General features: G+C 40.5%; 1 protein-coding gene across 1 annotated transcript in view; it reads left to right on the top strand.

Moving 5' to 3' along the window:
- Positions 1-10,471: 10,471 nt before the first annotated feature.
- LOC109301652 (zinc finger protein Helios-like) overlaps positions 10,472-13,546 on the top strand; it is an 83,240-nt gene continuing 80,165 nt past the window's right edge. Inside the window, exon 1 of the mRNA XM_019522890.1 lies at positions 10,472-11,598. The gene's annotated coding sequence lies outside the window, so the exon portion shown is untranslated. The remainder of the gene's footprint in view (positions 11,599-13,546) is intronic.

The raw sequence follows: 13,546 nt of genomic DNA on the forward strand, positions 1-13,546 counted from the left end.
ATCCTTATATCCCCAGTCACAGTGAGCATGGCAGCTCATATTACCACCTCAGGCACATGAGTATCCTCCAGCTCAGGCTGTGCCAAGAAGTGCCCAATGACTGATATGTGACTTCTTCATACTTAAATAAAATATATGTCTCACTTTGTTCAAGTCAGTGGAGCTCTGCTAATTTATATCAGTTGAGAATTTGGGGTGAAATCCTCATCTTCTTGTGTTGACTTTTTTCACTGGATAAAAGAACCCAAGTGTTCTAAGGCATAGGAGTCCCACATCTGGCCTTGGGAAGATTCCTCTGGTGTACAATGCAGAGAATAGTAAGGCTTTTCACAGAAGACTGTAGCATAAGGGGTGAACCAGGAGTTATGTTTGGGGGCAGGAACAGCATGAGTGGACAGGATTGTCAGAAAACGGTGCTGAATTTCCTGATGTGTCTAAATTATGGAAGGGGCTGCTTTAACTTCCAGATTAGCTCGGTGTAGGTTTGGAGGACACAAACAGGATTTACACCTACCATAATCCCTCTACCAGGGGCTACAAGTCCTGTGCTGTACCCTTTAGAATTGCAGCAACGCACGTGACTTTTGTGTTTTGGCTCAGATTTTATTTTTGATAAGACTGTGTTTATATACAACTTATAATGATGTTCAGCTATTATAAGCATATTATAGACATGAATAGTAGATGTTAGAGATAGTTATGAGCACACCAATAGAAAGTATTTTAAAAAATTACAAATCATTGTTATAAGCAATCTTTTGACCTGGTGGATTCTATAATGATTATTTATTAAAACATGACTGATTAGCATGTTTAGAATATTTCTAAAGGTTCTTTCAACATAAACTTTTCAATCTAGAAATTTAAATCTAAAATAACGATCAATAACCTAACATTTTAAATTTAAATGAGGAAAAAATATATCCCTCCTCTCATCACCAAAACAGCAGAGCTGAACATAAGGCTGACATAAAAGAAAAGCACCAATTACATGAACTTAATTTTCCTCACTATATTGAGACATTAGCCAGTGCTGTAGTCAGGGACAAAACAGGACAGAATATAAGTGCTCACAGTTGAAATGTTTGCTGCCTTGACTAACAATTACTGTATTCTGTCTGGCAACTGTGATAAGAAACACGACAAGATTTTAAGGGTACCATGCTTAGATTCTGAATAATGTACTACCATACAGTTTAGAATATTTGAAGTGCAAAATGATCATACAAGCATAAAAAGGCATACTGATTACATAAAATATAATAATATACTGTTTAGCCAAGTGACATGTTCTATGTAGAATATAATGTATGAAATCAGTAATACATAATAGCCCTGGGAAGTGTTTCAAAGACCAGATAGGATGAAAAAAATGAACATGAAACAGTGGAGTAGGATGATATTATATGACATGTACAAGCAATAAGAAAATTAGACTGAATTTGGGGGGAGGTAAAAGTGAATCCTATAACTCGATAATGTCAACAAATACTTAAGTAGATACAAAATCATATATGAACTTCCCATGGAACTGCATGCAACTTTGGATGGTATAGCCTGAAGTATTGCCACATAAAACAAGGAGGCAACAAATCTTTATAAAGCCTAATGGAAATAGAACTTGATAGACTGCATGCAGTTTAGGAAGCCCTAATAGTAAGATGTCAGCCAAAGTAACCAAAAGGACCTGGAGAGATTGGCCTTCAGAAGAACCAGAGATGTAAATATGTCCAGCTGCATGGTACCTGAGGCAGATATTATCACTTTATACAATACGGGTGTGCAAAATGGGCAGTATTCAATTCGGATTCGGTCTGAATTGGGGACAGTGATTCAATTTGTTGATTCAGATCACTGTCCCCAATTCGATTCAGCTGAATCCAAATCTGAAGATTCGATGCTGATTCAGAGAATCAGCAATTTGGCTGTAGACACAGCTTCAAATGTTTTTCCTCCATACCTCAAGGTACCAGGTGTGGTTCGTGAACACTGCGATGCTGGGGCAGATGGGGCATCCTACAGGAATGTGGGGGGGAAGCCCTGCATGCTTGGCAGCGAACCGGAAATGGCCCGGAAAAAGTTCTGATCCACTTCTGGGTCCACCAGGGAGCATGCTGGGGCCCCCCTGGCTTGGTGATTGGCCACAAGGGGACCCCAGGTGCCCCCCACAGACCCAGGAGGCACCAGGAAGTGCGGGGGGCCCCCGCTGTGTGCTCCCCAGGAGACCGGAAGGTGGATCGGAAATGCTTCTGCTCCGCTTCCGGGTCTGCTGCTGAGTGCACTGGGGAGAATGTGCTTGCAGACATGTAACCCCACCCAAAAAACAACCCCTGCCCCAAAAACAGTGCTTTTATTTAAACTCAGCGTGTTCCTGCACTGAGCCCCATGCATATCCAACAGATATCCAGCAGCACATTACTTCAACCCAGCTCAACCAACATCTGTAAAGATTGGGTCCTTTAGTGGGGCTTTATTGGCCTTTTATCTAATAGCTGTTTGAATCAGCTTTAGCTGAAAGCACCAAAAAGCCTTGCTGAATCACCTAATCTTTAAGACGCTGTAGAGCCGGGTTGAAGTAACTTGCTGCTGCTTCTGCTAAACCGTGTTTTTCGTGTTCTTTTTTTTTAACATCTGCAAGTAGCCACAGTGACAGGATGAAATAGAGATAGATTTATCCTCCTTCCTGCTTTAACTCATCAAAGAGAAAATTAAACACAGGAATATTTCTCCCTCTAAAAAATTTAACTGTTTACAGATTATGAGTTCTGAAGTGCTTCTTGCAAAATTATGTGATGGTAAAATCTGGAGACAAAGCCATTGTATTCCTTCAGGTGAATTAAAAAAGATGATCTAAAAAATAAAAGAACTGTTCTTACTATATGATTTAAACTCCTAACAAAAGATATGAACCATTTCATCAATTGCACTGCTGGAGAGAGCCCTCTGAATGGTTCACTATAAAAATTAACATGCAGGCTTAAAAGACAGTGTTCAAATATTGTTCAATGTAATATTTAGAACTATGATGCTAATCTTTCAATGTTTTAAAATTTTGCATAGCATTAATCTAAGTTACACGTCTTTACTTTAAAACTGATTATAGGAACACTTAAATTAAGGTGACCATATTTTTCACAATCAAATAACAGGACACTTTTATGGTGAAACTTTTTCTATAACCATGAAGTAGTTTCTTTTAAGAAGTGTTCTTTTGTAAGACTATCTTAGGCACTTATATGATTCCCTTAATGCAAATATTTAAGAATATTGAGTATAATAATGTGTTTATTATCCTTGATATACCCTATTGAGGTAGGGAAATATTATCAGCCACATTTTACAGGTAAGAATCTGAAGCACAGGCTGGTCTGCCCAAGGTCACAAGCGAAGTCTGTGGTAGAGCAGGGAACTGAATGCAAATCTCCCACATCCTAAATTTGCATCCTAATCCCTAAATTATACTTAATTTGAAATAGGAGATAGCATTGATGCTAGACTTATCAGTAACATATACATAATATTTGTGGTGGAGGATTTTTCGGGTATTATTATATTCTGAATTTAACTTGTCATGAAACATTGAGCAGCCTTCACTAAAGCCCAAGAATGGCTTTGAGAGCACCTATAATTATTTGACTGTTTGCTGCAAGTTCTGTCCCACTGAATACTTGTTCCACTGGGCTGTCTGCTTCTGGGAAACAGGAATTAGTACCTTTTATTCTTTGTAACAATGAGTCTTGGACAAACATTTTGTTTTCATGCAAAAAAAAATGCTTGAGTAATGCAATGAGGGAAATAAAGTATTTTTCAGGTATCATGAAAGAAGTTACTGGAATATCATATGAAAAATGTTGGACAGGTGAAGTAGAACCAAGACAAATGATCATTTACTTTCATTCTGTAGGCTTAGAATGGGCCTGTTGGGTTAGATTAAATGCAAATACTCTTTTGCCTCCCAAATCTTTTTTCTGCATTTACAGAAGAACTCTAAAGGAAACTTTTTTGCAGTTCAAAGACATAATATGAGCTGATCAATTTTGCTTTTCAGATAGGCTCAAGACCCTGGAAAACTGAGAGAGGTGTAGGTGTCAAATGTTTTACAAACAATCCTGTTCTAATTATATTCACAGCCTAATTTGGTAGACTTGAGCAGCTAACATAGAGGGTGCCTACAGATGTTTAGGAGCCCTGCTCTAACTTATGGCACTTTGTACAAAGTGCCATAAGTTAGAGCTCTCCCTCCCTCCCCTGACCCAAGATGTTCACCTTTTGGGTCAGGGTGACTTGAGCCTGCCTGCACCAGCCCTGGGCAGCAGGCAGGGGCACTCCAGCAGCCTCCAGGGAGCCTGTTAAACCACCCTTCTCCCCATCCCCCTCCCCACCCCCAGCTCAGGAGCAATCAACAGGGGAGGGAGGGGAAGTGGTGAGGGGAGCAAGGGAGGGATAGGAAGTGGTGCCAGCAGCTACCCTGGGTGAGGTATTGGGGGAGACCCAGGCTAGGCCCACGAGGTGAGGGGGCTTTGTTCCACCTTGACCCCTCTCCCCCCTCCTCTTTCCTCATGCCCCAGCTCTGGCCAGGCAAAACAGCTGGCAGCAGCTGCTGCAGCTCTCAAGAGGCCTTTCTGTACCTGGGGGTTGGGGGTGGGGGGCGCAGTACGGTGCAGTGGAACAGAGCACCCAAAGAGTTCAGAAAGGTTTTCTGCCTTTTGGAGGCCTATCTGAACCAGATCTGAATGCGTGAACTTTTGAAGTTCTGCCGAAGTTGTGTTACTGATTTGTTCTTGTCATTAAAAATTCTCCAGTGCTTTCTGCAGAAAAAGCATGGTGAACCTTATAATCTGGCCATATCTGAGATCTTTAAAATATTTGTGTTGCAGTGGTGTATAGGAGCAAAGAACAAAAAGGATAGTTGTTGCCCCAGAGAATGTCCAGCCCTTATCTATAGTTAGGATAGTTCAGATCTGTAGAACTATCCTACCGTTTTGGGATCATCCTACATAAAGGGTATAATTTGCATGTAAATTTATACACTGACATGGGAACAGAAAATCTCTACATTTTTTATTGATTATGAAACAAAATGTAACCTCCATATAGCAATTAGTTTAGTTACTGGGGAACAACGAAAAAGGGCATTCTGGTATATGTGTGTGTGTTCATAAGCTATGACTTACTCTCTGTATTTAAAAAAAAAAAAAAGAAACAATGAAGTGTTTTCTGTAAAAAAAAAAAAAAAAAAAAAAAAAAAGTGCATGTCACACAGAAAATGCAGAACTCAAGTGAAGAGCATGCAGGAGGAGGTGAAGTATTTTTAAGAATATTGTGTCTTCAAGACTAAAGGCTTAACTGAATAGATAAATGAAGAAAAATACAGAAATCACATGATATATTAGCAGTGTTTTACATAGTTCCACACAAAGCATCTGTTGCTTTTGAAAGCCTAACCAACCCTAGTGTGCAGAGAGAGCAGTGGAACTATTCACAAATTTAGTATTCAGATTACATACTCAGCCTGTTCAGCAGTTCTCCATGCAATGAATGCCCATACAACTATAGTAACAGACACAGATCTACAGTTTATGAGTTCTATGAGCTATCATGAATGTTGTGCTTCTTCATAAATTATATGTGTGTATCCTGTTTTAATAGGAATAAGTGTATACGCTTTTATTTTAGTGAAATACAAGTAGGTACAGCTGCATCTCTTTCAGAATAAATAGGAAATAGCCTATAGATATTTAGGGATGTTCATTATTTCCTTTTATACATCTTGTTTATTGATGCTGGTATATATAAAAATAAAACAGTGTTTTAGCATAATTATAAGAGGGAAGGGTATAAGATATGGATTAGTGCTCATACAGTTTTAGGTTGTCAAATCCAAATTAAGTGAATAATCGTCTATATTTTTCTTCTTCAAAGTTTGATACAGTTTGTCTTCAAAGTAGCCTATATGTAATAACTCACTGAAATGGTAGGTAAGGCTTTATAAAGTCTGTCTATCTGGTGCTGTATTCAGGGGAAGTGCTTGGAGTTATGAAACTCAACAGTTTGCTGTTGGCTTATTTGCAAAGTAACCAAAATAAAAATGTATCTGGAACTTTCATTGTGGTAACAAACGTGTTGTTAGAACCTAATAAACACAATTTAATGGATGATTCCTAGAGTTCCTTGGCCTTATTATAGCCAAATAGAAAAGGACCCTTACGGGATTTATCTGATTACATGTTCAGGAATAGTGTGGGTCATTTCTGTGTATAAAGAAACAAAAGCTTCTATTGGATTAATAGTCTCATAACATATCCATCGCTGAGGTATCTAAAAGTGCCCTAAGAAATTAATGAATATATTGTCACAACACCACTCTGTAATGGGGAAGTATTATTGTCCTTAATATACCTGGAATTTGTGGCGGAGATTGAAACTGAACCCAGAACTCCTGATTCCCCTGTTCAGTGCTCTAACCTCAAGATCATCAGAATTGCTTTAATGACTATCATTCCTTGGAGTGCCCAGGTCTCAAGTCCTGAGTTGAGGCTGAGTTGAATATTTCACTTGAAACACAGCCTGTGATTCCAGACAAGTATCATAATATAATTACTAGATTTTAAGGTTTTTGGTCCTGGAATTACTGAAACTAATTTTAAAGTTATTTCCTTCCCTCCCTCCAATTTTTCCTTTGGTTACATTGTACTTTTTCAAAACATGCTTAATATTTGAAAAATTATAGAGGAACCAAAATTAATAAAGTATAGTAAAAAATAAGAAAAGGCTAGATGAGCTGCATTCTGATTATTTTAATTATTTTAATATTATTTAATTCTGGCTAGCTATTCATCAAAATGGTTGACTGTTAGCAGAGATCATTGAAATTTTCAACTTTCAAAATTTTTATGAAAAATATCACCAAAAATGTTCATAAGGCAAAACATAAGAAAAAAAATTCCAATTATATTTTGATATTTCCATGTACTTTATGACCACCCTACAGAGCTGATCAAAGTTTTAAAAATGTTGATCAATTTTTAAATTTAGGAAAAAATAATACCAATGTTTACCATTTTTTTTTCTTTCTTGGTATTATTTTCCTCTGTTGAAGGGGCAGCAAAATCTTGTTCAGGCCAGGGAAATTGACTCCTTGTGTGGATAATATCCTCGAATAAGAGTTGTTATTATAAATTATTTCATAAGATCAGAACTTAATAGGTTACTCTTATTCTGAAATACGGTCTCTACAAGGATAGTTGTACCAGCATAGCTAAAAACAGGCATAATTTTGCCACTGTAATTCTGCCAGTCTATTTTCCCATGTAGACACGCCATGTTTAGTTGTTAGAGCATAGGCGTGGGAAATAAAAGATCATCTTTCTAGGCTCATTTTTTTTGGTACTACTGTATGTGGCCTTGGGCCAGTCACTTAACTTTCCTTCCTTCTCCTTCGCAACATGCAAATAATCAAGCCTATCTTGCTCACAGATGTTTTGCAATGTTTACTTAGCTAATAGGTCTTGAATGTTTGGGTTGTGTACAGAAATATATACTACCCTTATTACTGCCTTTGATTTCTGTAACCGTTAGTACATTTTTAATAATATCTTGACTGAGGAGCTGGACAACAAAATGCTTTATGGGGTACTTTGATATGGTGCAAAGTACCTCAGATACTGGACTTGGGTTTTACTTTATGGCTTATAATTTATGTATCTACCATTTTTTATTGAATATTTATGAATTAAAATAATAATGATAATCATCTTGATATAGACACCCAGCATGGGTGATTTGAGCTCAAACAATGAAGTCTGGCAAAGTTATCAGCAACTGATAATACAGTATGTCTAAATACATATTAGGTATTTATAGGCAAAGCTGGTAGTGCTGTCTATGGATAAGGTTGTTCAGCTTTGCTATAACACTGTATTTTCAGTTGCTTTTTGCCAAACTTTAATTGTTTAGGCTGAAATTCTCCAGGCTGGTTGTTTGCCTCAAGATGATCTATCTCTCTCTCTATATTTTTAATTTTAAATTCAGTTTTAAAAAGTCTCATTTGGAAGATTAGGAGAGAATACCTAGTTTTGCCAAGCCTTTTCTTTTAATCTTATAACTATTTTATTAAGAACTTCTAGTGTCTGTACCATTGAGCAGGGACTTAAAATGTGGTAGGGGAGTTCAAGGATGTGGTTTTTTTTCCTGTGCCCAGGAGAAACTGCCCGGGTTTGGTGAAGTTATGAGCTAGTGGGAAAAAATATCATTTTGCATGTGCACAGCTGATCCATGTTAAGTGTTTGGCAGCTGGATTCTGTGACAGTTCCATCTGCGCAGAGTATGCTTCATCCCAGAACTGCCAGGGTTGCAATTTCTGCTCCTGACAGCTATGGGCTGGTATGGCACCAGGCACCAAAACTCAGAGCAAAGAGACTGTCTCTCTCAGCTGGTCAGTATATATTTCCTGTTAGTGAGGCAGTGTGGCGGGGGAAGCTGATGGACTTAAGTGCAGAGAGGTCAAGAAGTAGACTGGAGTGGGGAGAAGGAGAGCAGTGGAGGGAAGAAATTGGGACAAGGAGCTTTACAGGGAGACTGTGAACTGGGGCAAAGGGAGTGGTGTTCAGAGCTTGGGGAAAAGACTGGGGTTGAGAGCTGGGAGGGAGTGTAGGGGAGGGGCATAGAAGACCAATGGGGGAAAAATGGGACTGGGAGGAGTGGGAACACAAAGCCACAGAGCATATTGGATCTAGGGAGCATAGAGGAAAAACCTAGGACTGCTACGACAAAGAACCTAGAATGGTGGAATGTAGGACCAGCTACCAGTGTGTCTGGGCTAAGGAGCCAGTAGTAGAGGTATAGGATGGTTGAGTCTGGCTTTCGGCAAACAGGCAGAAGGGCTTGGACCTCTAAAGTACACTTCTCAGCAGAACCTGGAAGGAACCCAAGGCTCCCAAATCCACAACCATGCAAACTCCATAAACACACAGCAGTACCCATGTGTTTGTGTAATATAGATATACATTATTTAAAACGCTAAAATAGAACAACGCTTTGCACACAGTACTTCCCCTTGGGAGAGGATTGGAGAACAAACACATGACAGAAGTTACTCACATCACTTCATGCACTACTAGAGGGCACTCTGCGATTATGGTGGTAATTGTGGGATGGGAACTTTAGTGGAATAAATAAAATTCTCTCACTATTCTCTACTCTCAGCAAACACCTGTGAAACCCACTGACAATGTTGTGTGCCTCATCCCCCTCTAGTGGTTGGTGAAAGGATGACATCCTACTACTTAAATTAGTGCCTTATTTTTTAAATGGCAGAGCCTTAATTTTAGTACTTGCTAACTTTTGAGGGTTCAAATGTTATGTATTTAATAATTTATAGTATCATTTGATACAATAAATAAGCGGTAGTTTGGAAGTAAGTCTGAATAGTTTCCCCCATCTCAATATTGTGTTAATCCTGCTGCCTAGTTGTATTGCACATATTCCTATATTTCACTAATTTAAAGCACACTAGAAGAAAAGGACTGTTCTTATTGGGCCCCAATCAAACTTAAATTAAAGACAATGGAATGACCCTATTGATCTCAGTGGACTCTGGATCAAATCCCATGTAAAGATCTTCACAGCGTATATCTCACTTTAAGATATTTTTGCATCATATTTGAATATTGTCTGCCTTGTGAATTGTCTTGGGAAAATGATATCCATCTCCCACAGCCAGTATTAGTCTCTATATCGGTGTATCTACAGCTGAACCAAAAGAAACACATTCATTCTCTTTTTCTACAAGGAGAAGCTTTTTCTAGCCTCTTGTTTTATATATGCAATGAATGCTCTTTTAGACAGTAGTAATAGCGGTAATAATAATAGTAATAATGATAATGGTAATACTAGTAATAGTAGTAATGGTAGTAGTAATAACAGGAATAATGGTAATAATAGTAATGGTAATAATCAGGGATCCTGGTGTTCTCTGATTTAAAAAAATCCCCAATTTTTGCTTACAAAGGTAACCCCAAATCCACATTTTTTCCATGATTTAAATGAAACGCCACCAATATATAGAGATATATATATATAGAGAGAGAGTTGTTTAATTTTAATCATGGGAAAATGTGGATTTGGGGTTACTTTTTTAACTGAAAATTGGGGATTTTTTAAATCGGAGAAAACCAGGATCCCTGGTAATAATGGTAATATGAACGATAGTAATAGCAATAATATAATAGTAATAGTAATTATTAGTAACAGTAATAGTGAGAACAGCAATAGTGATAATAGGAATAATGGCAATGGTAATAGTAATAATGGCAATATGAGTTATAATAATGGGATTAGTGGGAATAGTAATAATAATGGGAATGGTAATAATAGTAATGGTAATATGAATGATAATAATTGTAATAATGTTAATAGTACTCATAACGGGAATAAGAGGAATAGTAATAATAGTGATGGTAATAGCAATAGTGATAACAGTAGTAACGGTAATATGAATAATAGTAATATGGTAATGGGAATAACAGTAATCAGAGTGCTGGAACATTTCATGTTTTGCTTCCTCCCCCGTCTCCTGTCGCCCGTAATTAGGGCAGAGCCGGTCAGCAAAGTTCCCGAACTGACGAGCCCAGCGCAGCACAGGACTTTGACACCGCCTGCGACTGGCTGCGTGTCCCTGCTCCCAGAGCTCCTTTGTGCCGCTCAGCCAGGTGTGCGGCCGCACGGCCTGGGCAGCGGCCGCGCACTGACGTGACAGCCAGGCCCAGCGCCCCGCCGGGTGGGCGCCGAGCCGCGCCGGGGCTCGGCTCTGAGCAAGACACGTCGTCATCCGAGCCGGGCCGCCCTCGCGCCCCAGGCATCCGCGCTGCTTGGCAGGGCAGAAGGGAAGCGAGCAGGAAAGTTTAAAAATAGAAGTGCTGAATCATGACTCCGAGAGCCGGGGGGGGGCGGGGGGGCGGTTAAGTTCATTCAGGCAGCAAAGAAAGAAACGCAGCCCGGCTCCTTCCTCGGGCCGGGAGGCTGTAATGGCTCTCGGGAGCGGGCGGGAGGCCGTCATCCGCGCGCTCCGGCGCACCTCAACCTTGACAGCCTGTGCGGGGAGAGGGAGCGCGCGTGTGCGTGTGCCCGCGTGTGTGTGTGTGTGTGTGTGTCTGTGTGTGTGCGCGCGGCGGGGAGCGGCAGAAGCAGCACTTGTCCTGTAATCGATTGCCGAGCGCGCGGAGCGGCGCTGCCAGCGCACACAGGCGCACACACACATACACACACACACAGGCGCGCACGCACTCCCCGCGCCGCCTCTCCCGGCTCGGGGTGTCTGGGAGCGCGGCAGCCTGGGCGAGATGTGTGATGTGTGCGCGCCCGCCCGCCGGATCGGTTTCTCGGGGTTTGACCAGCTGTCCCAGGCTAGCCCTGCTCTCTGAAGATGGAGGAAGTAAAAACAGGATTACCCTTAGCTACAGATCCACTGCCTTAGTTTCCATAACCAACTGCAGTGCACAAACACACAGTCCTTGGGCAAGAGAGAGAGAGGCAGAGGCGACCCCAATAAAAACACAAACAAAAGGGTGATGGAAGTGATTCACTGCATGCACTGCTGAGGTAAATCTTCGCTTGGCTCTTTTTTTCTTCTTTTCTTTCTTTCTTGATTTTTTTTTTTCCTTGCAAGGGGGAGATCAGCTCTTGTCTGCTTCGTGCTGTGCTTCCTAAGCCGGCTGTCTCGGCGTGGGCATGGAGCTGCTTGGCAAAGCCGAGGGGTCGCCCAGGAAAGTGCAATTATGTAGCATCTTCGGAATGACTTGTTGCTATTAAGCCATAATAACAATAATAAATAGATGCGTCTGTGCACAGAGGCGCCTTTGGAGGTAGGGAAGAAGCCTGTTCATGTGGGCAAAGAAGGAGCGACTGGCTCTGAAGGGTATTGGGGTTTGGAAATGTCTGGGTGCCCCCTCGCACCCCCTACCCCCGTTCTCTTTTTAAGATCTGGTTTCTGGGATGTTAATCGATTAATCAGTTCTCACCTCTAGAAACTGCTGACAGGGGTTGGAATTGCAATTTGCAGGAGCCTCCTCTTCTAGCTGCAACTCCCCAGAAGAGAGATCCAGGTCCTTTATTTTTTTTAATTACTGGCATGACACTCACGGTATTTAAAAAAAAAAAAAGGCAGGACTTAAATTACTTTGACAGGTTCTGCTCTGGGAGGGGAGAGATGGAGACGAAATTGAGATCTCTCTCTTTTGCCAAGGGCCAAAAACAATCCTGTGAAGTTGGCCTAGGTTTCTTGCTCTCTGTGTCTGTGTGTGTTGTCTTTTATTTTTATTTTATCCCCCGTCTTGTTCCTCCCCACACTCCCCCCAATGCCAGATCCCCCCCTTTTCTCTCCTCTCCAGTTTTCTTGTCGATTCTTAAGGAACCGGTGGATCAAGTTTTTCTCTCTCCTGGTTAATCGCATTGCTGTAGCACTGGCTGACCTCTCTCCCTCCCTCCCTCCCTTCCTCCCTCTCTCTCTCTCTCTCTCTCTTTTTGTTCTTCATCTTCCTTGAAAGTATTTGCCATTCCTGAGTGAGTTTCCCAACAAGATCATCCCAGAGAGGGAGAAAGGCTTCTCCTGGCTCATTTCTCTTTAATTTCCCTACCGATCCTTTGCTCTGAATGTCCTACCTGTAAGTTTTGGGGGAGGGGACGTCTCTGGGGGTGGATTTTTTTCTTCTCTCCTTTTTGATCAAACTTTCCCCATCTTGCTGTACCTTCAGCACGAACGTAACTAGCTCTCCATTCCTCTGGGAAGCAAGGAGTAGCAGCTGGGGTCTGCCATCAAAACCTAGAAATGGTGATCAAACTTCTTCTTTTTCCCAACAACCAAAGAAATTTTTCCTTTTGTTATGTATGTTTCATTTTTTGCTTACTTCCTCCCCTTGCTTTCCTTCCAGTTCATTGGCTGGGATGTTCTTTCCCTGTTGCTCCTGACATTTCTTTCTTTTCCTCAATGAGTCTGTCTACCTGTACTAAGGGAAAGATAAGGTAATTTTGAAAAGGCTGTTGTCCATTTAGAAACTTTTGAGAGGGCACTTTTTAAAAAAACAGAACAAAAAGCTTTGTAAAAATCAGTAATTGAGAGAGTTTGATAGTAACTGTGTATGTTGAAATGTACGTGTTATGTACTGACTGTCTTGGAAATTTGATCTCTCTTATACAAAAAAGGAACACAGAGAAAAATATTTATTTATGTTTTTTGGGGGTGGGGGTGGTACAAGAGGGAGGGAAGTGGTTTTGGAGACAAGAAGTGAAGCTGCCTGTTTTCCAGTAAGTAAAGGAGAAATTCCAGGAGCCAGGGCTAAATATACTTGGCGATCAATACAGAAATGGCTCATTGTGAATAATTTAGCTGCCTGGTGCAGTGAGAGTTTTGAAACTAAAGGCAAAAAAGGGGCTGTAGAGGGAGAGGGGATATAACATTCTCTTCGGGTCATGTCAGTTTCTTAACTTTTCTACTTAAAAAGAATATAGTTATGATTATTGATTTTTTTTTTTTTTTTTTTTTTTTTTTTTT

Source organism: Gavialis gangeticus, unplaced genomic scaffold (genome assembly GCF_001723915.1).
Source record: "Gavialis gangeticus isolate Ggan-Ray unplaced genomic scaffold, GavGan_comp1, whole genome shotgun sequence".
NCBI lineage: Eukaryota > Metazoa > Chordata > Crocodylia > Gavialidae > Gavialis > Gavialis gangeticus.